Genomic DNA, 14,931 nt, shown 5'->3' with positions numbered 1-14,931 from the left:
ATGTGGCTCAGAAAAACAATGACAGAGAAAAATAGGAAACACAACCATGATATGAGCTTAACCTCAGAAACTGTCTGGAGAAGGCTGGCTCCGCAGAGACAAGTTAATGGAAAAACAAATCCCCTGGACTGAACAAACTGATATTGCTTATTAGCGCTCTGACACTTAAACTGTGGTCCTGACCCTGCTCCCTGTGAAGTCACTGGCAAAACTCTCAATGACTTCCTTAAGAGCAGGATCAAGCCCATTAATATCTGCCACATTGTATATTTTTCACATATGCCAGAGAAATCGCTTTACTATTCATGAAGGACATTTTACATTACCAGCTAGCACTTTTACCTTTATTAAAGCAGCCATCACTAGAGTCACTCAATATTTTTTTTCAAAAAGCAAATCTATAAAATGCTCACTTCTTTAAAAAAAGAACAGAAATAAACATGCTTGTCCATTTGTGAAGCCAACTAACAACCATGACAACAAGCCAATTAGGCAGTAACAGATGCTAAGAAAAGAATGGGTGAAAAATGCTTGTGTAACCCCTGCTTGCTCAGAGTGGCATTTTGTCCCCCTCTAGTGATGGCTAGACCAGCTAGAGATTGATGAGCCTGCTACAGCCTGGGCTAAGAGACATATATCTTTTAGCTCATGCAACAGAAGCTCATGCATTTAGCTCCAGAGGTCCCAGGTTTGGTCCCCTCTGCCAACACTCCTGTGAGGGTTGGTGTTATGCTTGCAAGGATTTTAAACACTTCAGTGAAAGCTCTTCTAAAGATGTTTGTTAATTTTGTTTTTATTTCCATCCTTCTCCTACTAAACCCCATTATTAGATCTCTGACCTGCAATAAAAGGAACATGACATGAGCTGTATGCTCACCATTTCCCATTAATTATGTGCTATCTGTAATTAACAGATAATAATGCATGGTTTGATTCAGAAAAGCATCCAGAAATATCTTATCTGGAGATTCCTGGTCTAGAATCTCAAGCTTTCCATTATTCTTCAGGTTCCATTTAGATCAGAAATAGGCTACTCTCTCAGTGTATAAGAATGTCATCCTCTCCAGAATGAGAAAGGGAAAAGTAGAGAAAAATATGGCAGAAGTTGAGAGCAGCCAGCAGACAGGGATATTTAATAAACAGTTTCCAGTTTCCCATCTGCCAAATGTAGAGGGCTGGCCCACAGAAAGGAATGTTGGTAAAAAGTTCCTATAAGAGGGCAACTTTTCATCTGGGAAGATCAATATGGAGATAGTCACAAAAGTACTTCTGGGTTAAAACAGCTTGTATGCTTTATATATTACCACTCTGTCTGATAACACTTCCACTTCAGATCTTAGGCAAAAAGGGAGCATAGAGAAGGGCATGAAAATGAAGGAAAGTTAAACACTAATTTTCTGAGGCTTAAAAGCTTTGGGTTAAGTTTTAGGCAACTATTTAGGCTAGGCCATTTCCCCCCTGAAACGGAACCAGCACTGTCATCCCATAACTGCTGGGTTTGAAATGAATTAGTATTAGTGGTAGAAGTCATAGCATTGGTCAAAATTGGCTCCTGTTAGGATCAGATTCATTGTACTAGGTACTGTGCAAACACATATGAAGATGCAGTCTCTGTCCCTGAAATGATTACAACAAACTATTCCTCTTTGTAGGAAAAAGAATTGTGCGATTCAGGTACACAGATCTTTTGGTGTTTCGATTAAAATTTTAATTCACTGTGACTTACACATTATTTTCATAATTAGGAATATTTATTGAGTATGTTTCTGTTTAGTATAATCAGTATAATAACACTAATAATTAGTATAGTATTATAACTAAGGCAAAATAACACATGGTTCAGGAAAGTTAGAGCTATACTTAGCTGCTTCTCAAAGCTTCATCCTCTATGAAATTGAGAGGTAGTGTCGTCCAGTGAATAGGATACCAACAGGGAGCTGGAGGACCTGGGTACCATACTTGTCTCTGCATTGAACTATTTATATGGAGTTGGGCAAATCGCTTAACTTTTCTGTGCCTCCATTTCCCCATCTGAAAATGGGCATAATGATATTTACCCTGTTCTCTAAAGTGCTTTGGGGTCTTCTGCTGAAAGTGACTATAAAGTGCTGAATATTCATTATTACTGCAGATGTGCTTTATAGATTTCAGCTTGCGCCCACTGTTAAGTTATATGGCTAAGAGTCAATACAAGTAAGTCATTTATGGTACACCCTCTCTCCTCTTTTATCAGTGTTTCAGAAGAGAAAGGTAGAAAAACTGGCCCAGTAAAGAACAGCATGAAATAGAATAATTTTTCAGTCTGAGTATTAAAACTCTGCATTGAGGCACTGTGGCATATTGGAGCACCTCACAAATGCTCCAGTCTTGTGAGTTACTGAGCACCCTCCATCTCACTGATAACAATGAGCTTGAGGATGTTCCGTACTGCACAAAAGCTGCACCTTATAGCATCAGGTCTATACATCCTTCCTCTGAACTAATCGCTTTGCCAGAGCAAACCCTGTGTTCTACTACAAATGTAATGAGACATTATGACAAACTATAACCTAAAACTTCAGAAAGCTCATAATTAATGAACATCCAGGCAACATTGAATATTTTGAAGATACTGTGATCCAATTTTAAACAATCGTGATATGTAAAAATACGGTAATGGTATACCAATGGATGTATATTTTCATAGATATATTGCCAAATGAATTGTTCATGTGGTATCATGACATTTTAAATCAATAATGAAAACTTGGTCATACCTCTCCATACCCCTCCTGTGTGCAGAAATCCCTCTCTCTGTTTTTCATCTCGTCCTCCTTTACCTAGGCCCTCTGTTCCCCCAGTTTTAAGGTGTGTCTTCACTGCAGAGTTAACTTGAGTTAACCTAGCCTGGCTATGACCATGTGGTATCATGACATTTTAAGACCAGTAGAAAGAATGAAGGCATGCCAACACTCTCCACTGATAAATCAAAGAAGAATACAACCTGAAGCACTAAGCATAGTTTGTAGATGAATATACTGTAAAAGCAGCAACGAAGACGTAAGAAGATGGCTTTGTATTTAGTTTTGATTGTTTCTGACAATGTGGGAAAACCAGTCATCAGCACAAGATAAAGAGAGATTCTTATCCTCTGTGCTGAGATCACCGGGTGTATTAAAGGGGCTGTATTAAATACAGTGAATAAACACACAATGTAAGAACAAAATCCTATATTAGATATTCACAGTCACTGGCAGGGCCGGCTCCAGCATTTCTGCCGCCCCAAGCAAAAAAAAAAAAAAAAAAAAAAGCCGCGATCCTAGAGGGAGTGAGGGACCTGCCGCCCCCGAATTACCGCAGGTGCCGCCCCTCTCCCTTGGCCGCCCCAAGCACCTGCTTGTTAAGCTGGTGCCTGGAGCCGGCCCTGGTCACTGGATGAATTCATAGTATTTTTTAAAGTCCCATTTGTTTAGAATTTCTTTGGCCTAGGTGTTTATACTGGATAGATTTCAAGTCAAGCTTTTAAACTTTGTGGTTAATGTTTTCTTTTGTTAAATACTGCAAAACATTCCTTGGAAAGTTGAAAATATTACAGCTATATACTGGTATTAAATATAATTAATATAATATACTGTGTATATATCATGAATCGTGATCCAAACCCCCTGAATGTATTTGATTGATCTTTAAAAAGAGGTTTTGGCACTTTCTGACCAAATCTTCATCTGGTGTAAATCATTGTAGCTCCGTGGCAGTCAACAGAGCTATGCCAATTTACACCAGCTGACTCTCTGGTCTTCTGTTTAACTTTTAATTTAACTACTTTTAATGAGTAAAAAATGAGGAATACATAGATGATGGTAGAGCACTGGTAACAAATTTTACATAACATAAATGGTTAATAACTATACAGAGATTTTAACATTATACATTATTGACAGGTTTTGAAAATTTTGCCTGGTGCCTACTCACATAAGGACTAAGCCAAATAGACCAGGCAAAATACACCTACGCTAGCCTTCCATACACAATGCCAAACTTATTCATGTTACATTGCCAGATTGTCTCTCTTGCAAAATACACAATTTCCCCCCCAAATCAATCCTGCATTCCCAAATTAATGCTGCTGCCACCTCATTATTAACTCAATTAAAGCTCATTCTCTCCTCCCCACCCTTGATAAATCAATAATGAAAACTTGGTCATACCTCTCCATTCCCCTCCTGTGTGGAGAAATCCCTCTCTCTGTTCTTCATCTCGTCCTTTTTTACCTAGGCCCTCTGTTCCCCTAGTTTTAAGGTGTGTCTTCACTGCAGAGTTAACTTGAGTTAACCTAGCCTGGCTGTGACCAGCCATACTGCAAAGCACTACCTGAGTTACTGTGTTCTCACTGGTGCTGCACTCCTGTGTGTATGTCACTAGGCCTTCTGGGTCTGCTCTGATTCTTTCCCAATGAACCATGGGAGAACTTGTCTGTCCTTCTGGGCACCTCAGGTGAGGGATATGGGAAGCCATTAGAGGACTATCAGCAATTGAGTAGTTCTTGAGTGTCCTTGCTGTAAAGTGGATGGGTTACCAGCCTGAGCTCTAACTCATCCCCACTCCCAAACAGAGCCAGTTGCCAGGTTAAAGCACCACCAAACTCAGATGAGATGATTTTGTGTGCAGACAGGATGGGGTTCAAGGCAACACCCAAGTAAGAGTGTGAGTTAGCCCTGCAGTGATGACATAGACAGGCCTAGATTAAGCAATGTGCAGACTGTGCACTTGCAAAGGGCCCCCGATTTCAGAGGGGACCCTGACAACTGGAGATGGGGGGAAATGAATGGTGTCACACCAGGTTGAAATGCCATTCGCTCAAGTTTGGCCTGGCTGTCCCTCCATCATGATGGACAGGCGGTTGCACCAAACCTGAGCAGTGCAGGGCTGTGTGAGTATGGAGTGGGAGCTGGGATTGGGAGAAGCCACCCTAGCCTGGGATGGGAGCAGAATGTTAAGCTGTGGATGGGGGGCTAGAAAGGTCCTGGGGGTGGTGGGTGAGGGACAAGGGATGGGTGAGGTGTGAGTTGTTGGTGGGCTATGGGGAAGTGAGGAGTGTTGGGGGGCAGTGGGATGAGTTGTGGGGGCTGTGGGGACTCAGATGGTGGGGTGTGGGGGAGGATGTTGGGGGCTGTGGCTGGTGGGCTGAGGGATTGGGACTGTGGTGAGCAGCATGTATGGCACGTTGCTGGGATCGGTGGGATGGCTGTCAGGATAAGTGTGGGCTGGTGCAGAGTTGTTGTGGTATATGTGGGGCGGGAGGGGCTTTCAGGGGCCTGTGTGTGAGGTGGAGTATGTATGGGGAAAGGGTGCTTTGCTGTCTCGTTTACAGAAGGCGAGGAGGGACCCAATTTCCATAGTGCACAGGGCCCCAGAATTCTTTAATCCGGGCCTGAATATACCCTTAAAGTAGCAGGGGCTCTGCTTTCCCTTCTTGTGAAAACATATAGTGGCTCAAACTGCCCTGACCCTGCCTTGCCCTCTATCTGTACCTGGACCTGCTCCCCTCCCAGCCTCAGAAAGATCTAGTAATTCAGGCGCCACTCTGCTCTATCTTTACCCTGTGAAAAGGAACCAGCAGTTTGGAACCCATTCTGCTGCCTTCCTCATTCCCTCCTGTCCTGTTAAAGGAGCACAATGGTTACTCTACTCCTTTCCTCCCCTTCAGAGACAAGACCCAATTCAGCCCAGCCACCCAAGGGAAAATGTCTACTCTCCCTGAGGTGGTTCAAGCCCTCATGTCAGTTCACAGGCAATTCAATGTTAACATTTTCCAACATTAAACACTAACACTATAAATGTGTTTATAAGAATCCTCACAAAATTACAAAATGATGAAAATGAAGAAAAACCAAAGCTAAATGCATTAAAAACAAACCGCTGAGGGGGGTAGTAAAATCAAAGACAGGGGAATGTTAAATGCAAGGAAAAAGAACATCATTTTAGGTAATTATATGGCCCCCTATCAACATGGTATCTGAGTGGCGCCCAGTCTTTAATGTATTTATCCTCACAACACCCCTGTGTGGTAGAGAAATGCTATTATCCTCATTTCACAGATGGGACACTGCGGCACAAAAAGGCTAAGTGACTTGCCTAAGATCACCCAGGAAGTCAGACTACGGCAGAACAGCAAACTGAATCTGGCACTCCCAAGTCCTAGGCTACTGGCCCAGCCACTTCACCATCCTTCCTCTTTCTGACTAATCTTCATGTGTCAGGTATCCATCCGTGTTAGACAGTGTTATCAACAATGTAAAATCATAGCCCCCATAACGATTCCACCCAAAACATTCACTTTCATTTTATAAGAATACAGAAATAATGGCAGAGGCTGAAGTCAATGGAGTGGCTGTTGCTGACTGCCTCAGAATCAAGACCAAAACTACGCAAGCAAGAGCCAAGATTCATGTTCACAACCACTTGATACATAGCAACACTTGCATGTGGCCAGTCAGGCATCTAAATGGCCAGGTGTGCATGCAAATCCCTGACTTGCACATGGCCACCGGATAATTTGCAAGAGTACATTTGCCTCATTTTAAAAATTGAGCCCAAACTGTTTAGAACAGACTTGTTGCCATTTTCTGATCATCTGCTAGTTTTTTCATTGTCTTGATGTCTCACACCCCATGGAATCAGGGAATGGTATGTGGGAGTTTGTTCCTCTTCTATTATTCAGCAAGGGAACCTCCAGCATCTGACCAATATATGTGAAATTTACCTTAGCAGTTTTCAGTGATTTAACTGCCATTTCCAAGAGACCCAGAAACACCTCTAAGGAGCCAAGTGGTAATTTAGAGCCAATAATTTTAAATTATAAAAGTTTGATCCAAAATCCAGGCATGTTTGGCACTCTCATCATATATGGATAAAGGTACTCCTTTCCCCTGCAATGCTCTGCACCATATATATGTGCACTGATATTTGTAGGGTATGAAGGAGTGAAATATTTTAAAGTTTCATTAGATCCCTCACATATGCTGATTCTTCTAACACTCAATCTCCTCTTGTAACTTTTCTTCTTCATTACTATTGTGGTAACTAGAGGGATGCAACCATGATAGGGGGCCCCATTGTGCTAGTCACTGTACAAATACGCAGTGAGAGATAGTCTGTGCTCTATACTTATAATCTAAATAGATGAGACAGCCAAGGGGCACAAGTATTATCCCCATTTTACGGATCGGGAACTGAAGCACAGAAAGATAAAGTCACTTGCACAAGATCACATAGGATCAAGAACTTAATTCAGATCTCCTGAGTCCCAGTCCAATGCCTTAACCATAAAACCATCCTTCCTTCTTCCTTATTTCATTTGGTTGGAAGCAGTAGTACCTCTCCTTGGCAAGGGATGATCCCACTCTTAACCTACTGATTTGGGTACGTTTGCACATTAATTTAAATGAAAACAGAAACTATGCATATTAAAAGATTGCAGTAGGCTTAAGCTGTTTTTTTTTAACCAAATTAATGATCTTTAGAGATTAAAGAGTTTTCTTATATAAAAGTGTGATTTGACTCTGGGAAGTCACTCTGTTATAATGTTGTTTTGGGGAACCATGTTTATTGTTCCTCAGTGGCTCCAGAACAAAGATATTCAAGCTTACAAATTAAGAGGCTCTTTCTAGCTGGCATCCTTGCAGACCACTAGACATAGAGGCAAAGAGGGGAAATGAAATTTCCAAAAAGGAGTGCTGGAGAGAAACAAACCCTCCAAGTGCTAGCATCACTGATTGGCTGCCACTCTCCTTGGCTTCCTAGTCTAAACTAGTCACCAGGGGCTATGATTTAGGCAAAGGTGCTCTAGTTTCCTTGCAATGTGGCAGCCACTGAAGTATCATAAGGAGAGGAGCTGTAAGCTTCATCTACCAAGGAATCCCCTGTGTACTTCTTGTCACTAGGATATACCAGTCTAAGGCAAACCTGGAGAAAGCATACTTAGCTCATAGTAATTTGAATTCTTCAAGATGTGTTGTTCCCATGTGTAGAGCACTTCAGGTTGCATATGCGCTCAGGACCAGGGATTTTTCCCTAGCAGCGTCAGTCTGATCTGTGCATAAGCCACTGCTCTCCTCGTGTACTGGACTGAGAGGATAAAAAGGACTGCAAAACCACCATGCCAGTAGAGTTCCTTCTCTACTGCCAGTTCCCAGTAGGATAAACCAGCTAGCAGGAAAGGCTGGCAGGTAGTGCATTACACATAGGGACAACACCTCGCGAAGAATTCAAGTAACCCATCCTTCATTGAGTGATTGTCCTTATGTGTAGGGTACTTCAGGTGATTCGCAAGCAGTGTCTCTTTAAAGGAGTGTCCTGGATTCCTATGACACAACAGATTGCAGAATTGCTCTGTCTAGAAAAAGCATCAGAAGCAGCTCAAGGAGAAACTTTACCTCCTGCAGAAGAATGTTCTTGTGAGGACGAGGACAGGGCTGTGGGGTGGGTGTTAGGGAGAAAGAGAGAACTGGATATTGTGCACTGAGAAGACAACCTCTAGAACCCATCTGACCATCATGATTTTTGTCCAGGGAGATAGGTTGTGGGAAAGTCAGTCTCCAAAGGGAGGGGAAACCAGAAGGGTTGTGCAGATCCAGAGAGACAGTTGGTTCATGGCTGGCTCTCAGAGGTTCTGTCAAAACATCAGTTTCAAAGGTGGTGGTGGTGGATGGGAAGCAAAAAAAATGGTTGAACTTGGGCACCCTTTCTATGCATCCTTTGATGCTTGTGTGGTGATTTGTAGTGCCACTGGTGGATGGTGCTTGTTGTCTGAATTGGGGCTTACTGGGTTTTCTGTTGGTTGCAGGTGTGTAAATACCCAGCAATCAAAGTGTGGCTTAAGAGTCTTTCAACAAGTGAAGAGACTCATCCATCTTTCCACGAACAGATCCATCACAATCTAATGGAAAATCTGCCACCATGATTTGAATCTCCTTTGGGATTCCTGAGGAGGAGAGTCATAATAAGAGTCTCATCACCACAGCAGACACCATGGACCTCACCACTGGGTCTGCCATGTCTAAGGCAGTCTGAAGTGCTGATCTCATTATCAGCTTTCCTTTGTTAATCGGGGTCTGGAACTGATATCTCATGTCCTGAGGCACCTTATCGGCAAAGCTTGTCAACTTACCGTACCTAGTAAAATCATACTTGGCCATCGGAGATGGCCAGCTTGAGACTCAAAACTGAGAGAACCTGAGGAATACATCTTTCTTCCAAGGAAGTTAAAGGTAGTTGCTTCTTTGTCATGTGGTGTACATCTGGCTTGTCTCTGTCTGCTTGGTGGCCACTGACACTACTAATGAGTTGGGAGATGGGTGAGAGAATAAACATTCTGACTCTTTCTCAGGTATGAAACACCTCTTTTCAGCCCGCTTGGATACTGGTGAGATCATGGTGGGTGTCTGCCAAAGAACACGGGCAGAGTCGAGAATGTCCTCATCAATAGGAAATCGCTTGAACCCAAGTGTAGTGAGGCCGAGTGGCCTCCCTCTGAGCGGGAGAGCGAGGGACCATTACACTCCCCTTGGAGGGCGGAGCCTAGATCGCCCTATCCACCTCGCCGGAAGTACCGGGGTGTGGCCGGAAGAATAAAAGGCCGGCCCTGCAGCACAGTTGGGGGAGAGCCTGTGGAGGGGAAGGACGCTCTGCCGGTTCGGCCACGTCCCAGAGCAGAATCTTAACCAGGCGGGGTCCAATCCACAGACGCCGATGAGGACTGGCCCGGAGTGTCTGCTTCCGTCTACCCCGAGGAGCCGGAAGAGACTTGGAAGCTAGAGGTACCGAACTCCAGGGTGGCAGGAAGTGGACAAGGGGCAGCCCCGGAGCAGCTGGCTGCGGAGCCAGGTGTGGCCCCGTCGGCGTGTTGCGGCTGGATCCCCACCAACACTGGGGCAGCCAATTCTGCCCCTGCCAGGGCCCTGGGCTGGGACGCGGTGGAGTAGGGTGGGCCCGCGTCCCCCTGTCACCCCACCCCGGGGTGGCTGACCCCCTATACTGTGCAAGGAGGCTCTAGCTCTGAAGAGGAGCTTCCTGTACCAGTCACCTGTAAACTGTTTTGTTTGCTGGCTGCCTGAGCTCGACCCAGGCTAAAGCCAGCCCTGAAAGACTGTTTTGTTTGCTGGCACCCTGAGCCTACTCAAGCCCAGGCTCCAGCTCACATGTGGACTGTTTTGTTTGCTGGCTGCCTGAGCCCTGCCCAGGCCAAAGCCAGCCATGAGACTGTTGCTTGCTGGTAGCCTGAGCCTCTCCAAGCCCAGGACCCAGTCCCCCTGAAAGACTGTTTGTTTGCGGCTGCCTGAGCCCCACCCAGGCCACATCCAGCCCGGATAGACTCGGTTTAAGGGCTGACTGCTTGAGCCACCTAAACCCAGGCTTAAACCTGACAGAGACTATTAACTGCCCAGCCCTATTGAGGCTCTTGCCTGTCTTGCAGACTCTGGTCCTAGCCAGGCAGGACCCGCCTGAGTGGCCTCCCTCCGAGTGGGAGAGTGAGGGACCATTACACGTGGTGGAGAATGCAGGCACCGTCCCCTCCCCTGAGATAAGGGGACAAGCCAACCGCAAAGCTTGATAGAACCCCTCCACCCTCCACCGGGATACAGAGGATGGAGGTTGAAAGGTTAATCAAGTGGCTAGCCGAGAGCCAGCAGCAGCAGCAACAGCTGCTGCAACAACTCGGCAATCAGCAGCAGCAGCTGTTGGCGGCCCAAAACCGTGAGCAACAACAGCAAAGCCTGCAGCAGCTTGCAGCCCTGGGACCACCCAACCCCAATGGGGCAACAGGACCCGTTCACCCAGTTGTGCCCGTATGCCTGACCAAGATGGGGCCTGCTGACAACCCCGAGATGTTTTTAATTACCTTTGAGAGAGTTGCCTCCGCAGCTAAGTGGCCATTGGCCCAATGGGCCACTTTATTGGCACCGTATCTAACGGGCCCGGCCCAAGCCGCTTACAGGGCACTTCCTGTGGCCGAAGCCCATGACTATGAGTGACTACGCGAGAAGACGTATACGCTGGGAGCCCGACCCAGAGTGGTAGCCCAGCAGGTGAGAGAGCCATGCTGGCGGTGGCTACAGCCAGAACTGCGTATGGGGGCCGAAGTAGCAGAACAAGTGGCACTCGAGCACTTTTTGCATATCCTTCCAGCACGCAGAAGGACTTGGGTCATGCACCACCGCCCAACTACGCTGAGCAAGGCCGTGGCTTTGATGGAGGATTTTCTCGTGGCCGAGACACCTGGAGGACTAGGGCCCCGTCCCCCAACTGCCATGCCGGTCCATTCTCGTGAAGAGAAGACCCGGGGCCAGAGGAGCGAGCACCGACCTGTCCTAAGACCCTTGGATGGACGTGTGGTCGGCCTGGCCCGCCGAAGACCCCGGATAAGCGGGGCCTGCCAATAGATGCCCCCATCGAAGGGAGGCTCCAGGCCGTGGAGGCACCTGCTCCATCACCTATTGTGTCAGACCTGAACTCAACCTGTTTCACCTGTGGCCACCACGGACACCTCCGTCGAGAGTGCCCGATGATGAACTGCAGTTTTGGGCAGGTCTGCTCGGGGGAGGCCTGGGCCCGTAAGCAACCCTCGGGTAAATTGACTATCCCCATTATGGTGAATGGAGCCCCCGTCTCTGCGCTCATTGATTCGGGGTGTGGGCAGACGCTTGTCCGCCAGGGTCTCGCCCCTTTGCCCGAACCATCACTAGGGGTCATTCAGCTCCAGTGTATCCACGGGGATGTGCGACCTTACCCCAAGACCCCGGTGACCCTGACTGTAAAGGAGGAAACCCGGATCCTGATGGTTGGGCTAACCCCGAAGTTGGTGTACCCAGTCATCCTGGGCTGAGACTGGAAGGGCTTCACGGGGCTCCAGCGAACAATGGCTGATAGGGACTCGCCTGCAGGAACCACCCTTGGAGGTGCTTGCGCCCACCCACCTCCTGGGTTTTCCAATAAGACCCTTGGAGGTGAACCTATAGAAGATGCGGAATAAGCCCTGGAGGACCCCAATGGGGAGGACCAGTCTGCTGGCCCCCCAAACCCGGACAGCCCGGAAGGAGGGGAACCCGGTCTGGCCTGGATCCTGGCCCGATTCTACAGCTGCATCGGGAAGTCAGAGACTTTTGCAATTCTTGCCCAGAGTGTCAACGAGCCGCTCCGAAGGGAGTACCGAAAGCCCCTCTCGTTCCGTTGCCTGTCATAGGCACTCCTTTTGAGAGGATAGCTATGGATCTTGTGGGGCCCCTGCCCAAGAACGTTGCGGGATTCCAGTATATCCTAGTGGTCCTGGACTATGCCACTCGGTTCCCAGAAGCCATCCCACTTCAAAGCATCACAGCCTGGATGATTGCTGCTGAGCTCCTGAAAATCTGTGCCCAGATAGGCCTTCCCCGGGAAATCCTGACCAACCAAGGCACCAATTTTACATCCAAGCTTCTGCGCCAAGTCTGTGACCTCCTGGGGATAAAAAAATTACAAACTTCTGTCTACCACCCCCAGACAGACAGACTAGTGGAACACTTCAATCGCACGTTGAAGCATACGTTGCAGAAGTTCCCCCCGAAAGATATGTGCCAGTGGGACCAGCTGATCCCCCACCTGTTACTGGCCCTCCAGGAGGTGCCTCAATCTTCAACCAAGTTCTCCCCCTTTGAGTTGCTATATGGCCGACAGCCCAAGGGGCTACTCGACCTCATGAGGGAAAACTGGAGGGAGGCGCCATCCCCCTCACATAACCTTCTCCAGTACGTCCTGCAGCTCCAGGAACAACTGTCTCAGGTGGGGGACCTGGCAAGGGAAAACCTACAGAGTGCCAAGAAAGCTCAAGAGAAGACGTATAATCAGGGATCCTGCGTGAGGACCTTTACGCCAGGTGAGAGGTTATTGCTCCTACTCCCGTCGGAGGAATCGAAGCTGTTAGCATGGTGGCAGGGGCCTTATGAGGTTATTCATCAAGTCAGGCCGGTCACCTATGAAGTGTCCCAACCTGACAGAAAGAAGAAAAAGCAAATATATCACGTCAACTTGTTGAAGGCCTGGTGGTAGCGGGAGGCGCTCTTGATCACACTGTACCCCCCTGAGCCTGAACCTGAACTACCGGTTCCCATGACCCAGAAGAGCCGCAATTGGGAGATACCTTGACTGAGGAACAACTGAAGCAGGCCAAGGGGCTGGTAAAGTCCTTCCCTAAAACATTTACCGCGAGACCCAGACAAACCACACTGATGCAACATAAGATAGTAACCAACCCAGGGGAGGTCATACGAGAGACCACCAGGCCATTGCCACGCCGTATGCATGAAATAGTGGAAAAGGATGTACAGACCATGCTAGAGTTGCGGGTAATTGAGAAATCGCAAAGTGACTGAGTACCAGTGGGCATAGGGGGTTATTATCTTTATGACAGTAGTGAGATATCCTGGAGACTCCAAAGTTCTATCTGGGCTCAATCCCCTCAAACAGGCCGCCTGGGGCACAGTCTGGGGACGGGTGTCTGTCAAAGTCCTTTTCCAAGAGACCCAGAAACACCTCTAAGGAGCCAAGATCCAGCAGGGAATCCATCGGTACCAGAAGAGGTGGTTATCACCTGCCTCTGCTCGTTGATCGTACCAGTCTAGTTTGACCCCTATTTGTAGACAGGCACAGAAAGGGGTACTTTAGAGATATTGATACTGACTAACATCCCAGTGCTGTATATTGAGGTCTGAAGAGTAGTGACGACTCTGGTTCTAGGAGCAACAGAAAGTCTTTCAGACATGGGAAATAAGCCAGAGTCAATGGAGATGTCTCCACAGCTTGGATGCTGAAGTAGAGGGCACTTATCCAGCAGTATTGACAAGGGTTTTGGTGATGAAGAAACAGTCCCAGGGTGCTTTGTTTTTTCCTCTCTAAGAAGTCCTAGTCCATTCCTTCCTGGTATCAGAGGGTCTCTCTTTTTAGAGGGCTTGGACTAGGAACCTTCCCTTTTGTCCTTGTGGGAGCACATACATCTCCCTTCCCCATCTGCTCTGGATCTGGTTTCCAGAGTTTCTTGGAGCAAGGGGCCAGGCCCACTGACAGAAATTCCAGGCCCCAGGACCAGGGCTGTCCTTGGGGGAGGTGGGTCCCGGGGCGGAAGTGACAAATCCGTAACTTCTGGGACAGCCCACGCCGGCCGCGGGGACCTCCCAAGCTCAGGGCCCGGAGCGGTCTCGCGCACCTAGGCATCCTGCAGCCCGCTCGGGTGATTTAAAAGGGCCCGGGGCTCCCGGCCATCGCTGCTAACCTCTTTGTCTCCCACCTGTCGGCAGGCCCACCAGGGGGGCTTGGAGGGAAGAGTGGGAAAGCGAGATCTTAGAGCCACCCTGGGACTGAAGAAGAGGGGCCACACTTTCCTTCTTCAGGCCAACATATAGGGTCAGAGGTTGCTCCCACATTCATGGCTTCCTCCATGAGTAATTTGAAGGCCAAAACTTCCTGGACTGTTTAATTCTGCCCACAAATGACCTGCAGATAGTGCACCTGGAGGGGGACATGGGTTTTCCCCAGGCAGTCTGGACGGGTGTTGTGAAAGTCCATGACTAGGAAGCATTTGTGTCACTTTATGCAGTTTTTTGAAGCCAGGGATCCTTGGCATACTCCCCCGCAATGGTTGAAAGACTGAGGGGTGTGTGTGTATGTATGGGAGGGGGAGGTTCAGCAACAGCTCCCCACCCTGGAGTGGGATTCCAAAAATTGGAAACCAAACCCTGAAGCTATCTCCTAACCGGCTATACTATGAAACAAACAAACTATGAAAATTTAAAATCTTGTAAAACTATTTAAGAGAGAAGCTGAAGTGGCCAGCACAAACACTGAAACTCTGTCCTAGACCACAAGTGGTAAGAAGGAACTACGTGGTGGAAGTCCCGCAGCCCCCTTTGTCCCCTTGGTGCA

This window comes from Emys orbicularis, chromosome 10, assembly GCF_028017835.1.
Source record: "Emys orbicularis isolate rEmyOrb1 chromosome 10, rEmyOrb1.hap1, whole genome shotgun sequence".
NCBI classification, from domain to species: Eukaryota; Metazoa; Chordata; order Testudines; family Emydidae; genus Emys; species Emys orbicularis.
This window is presented reverse-complemented; position numbering follows the sequence as displayed.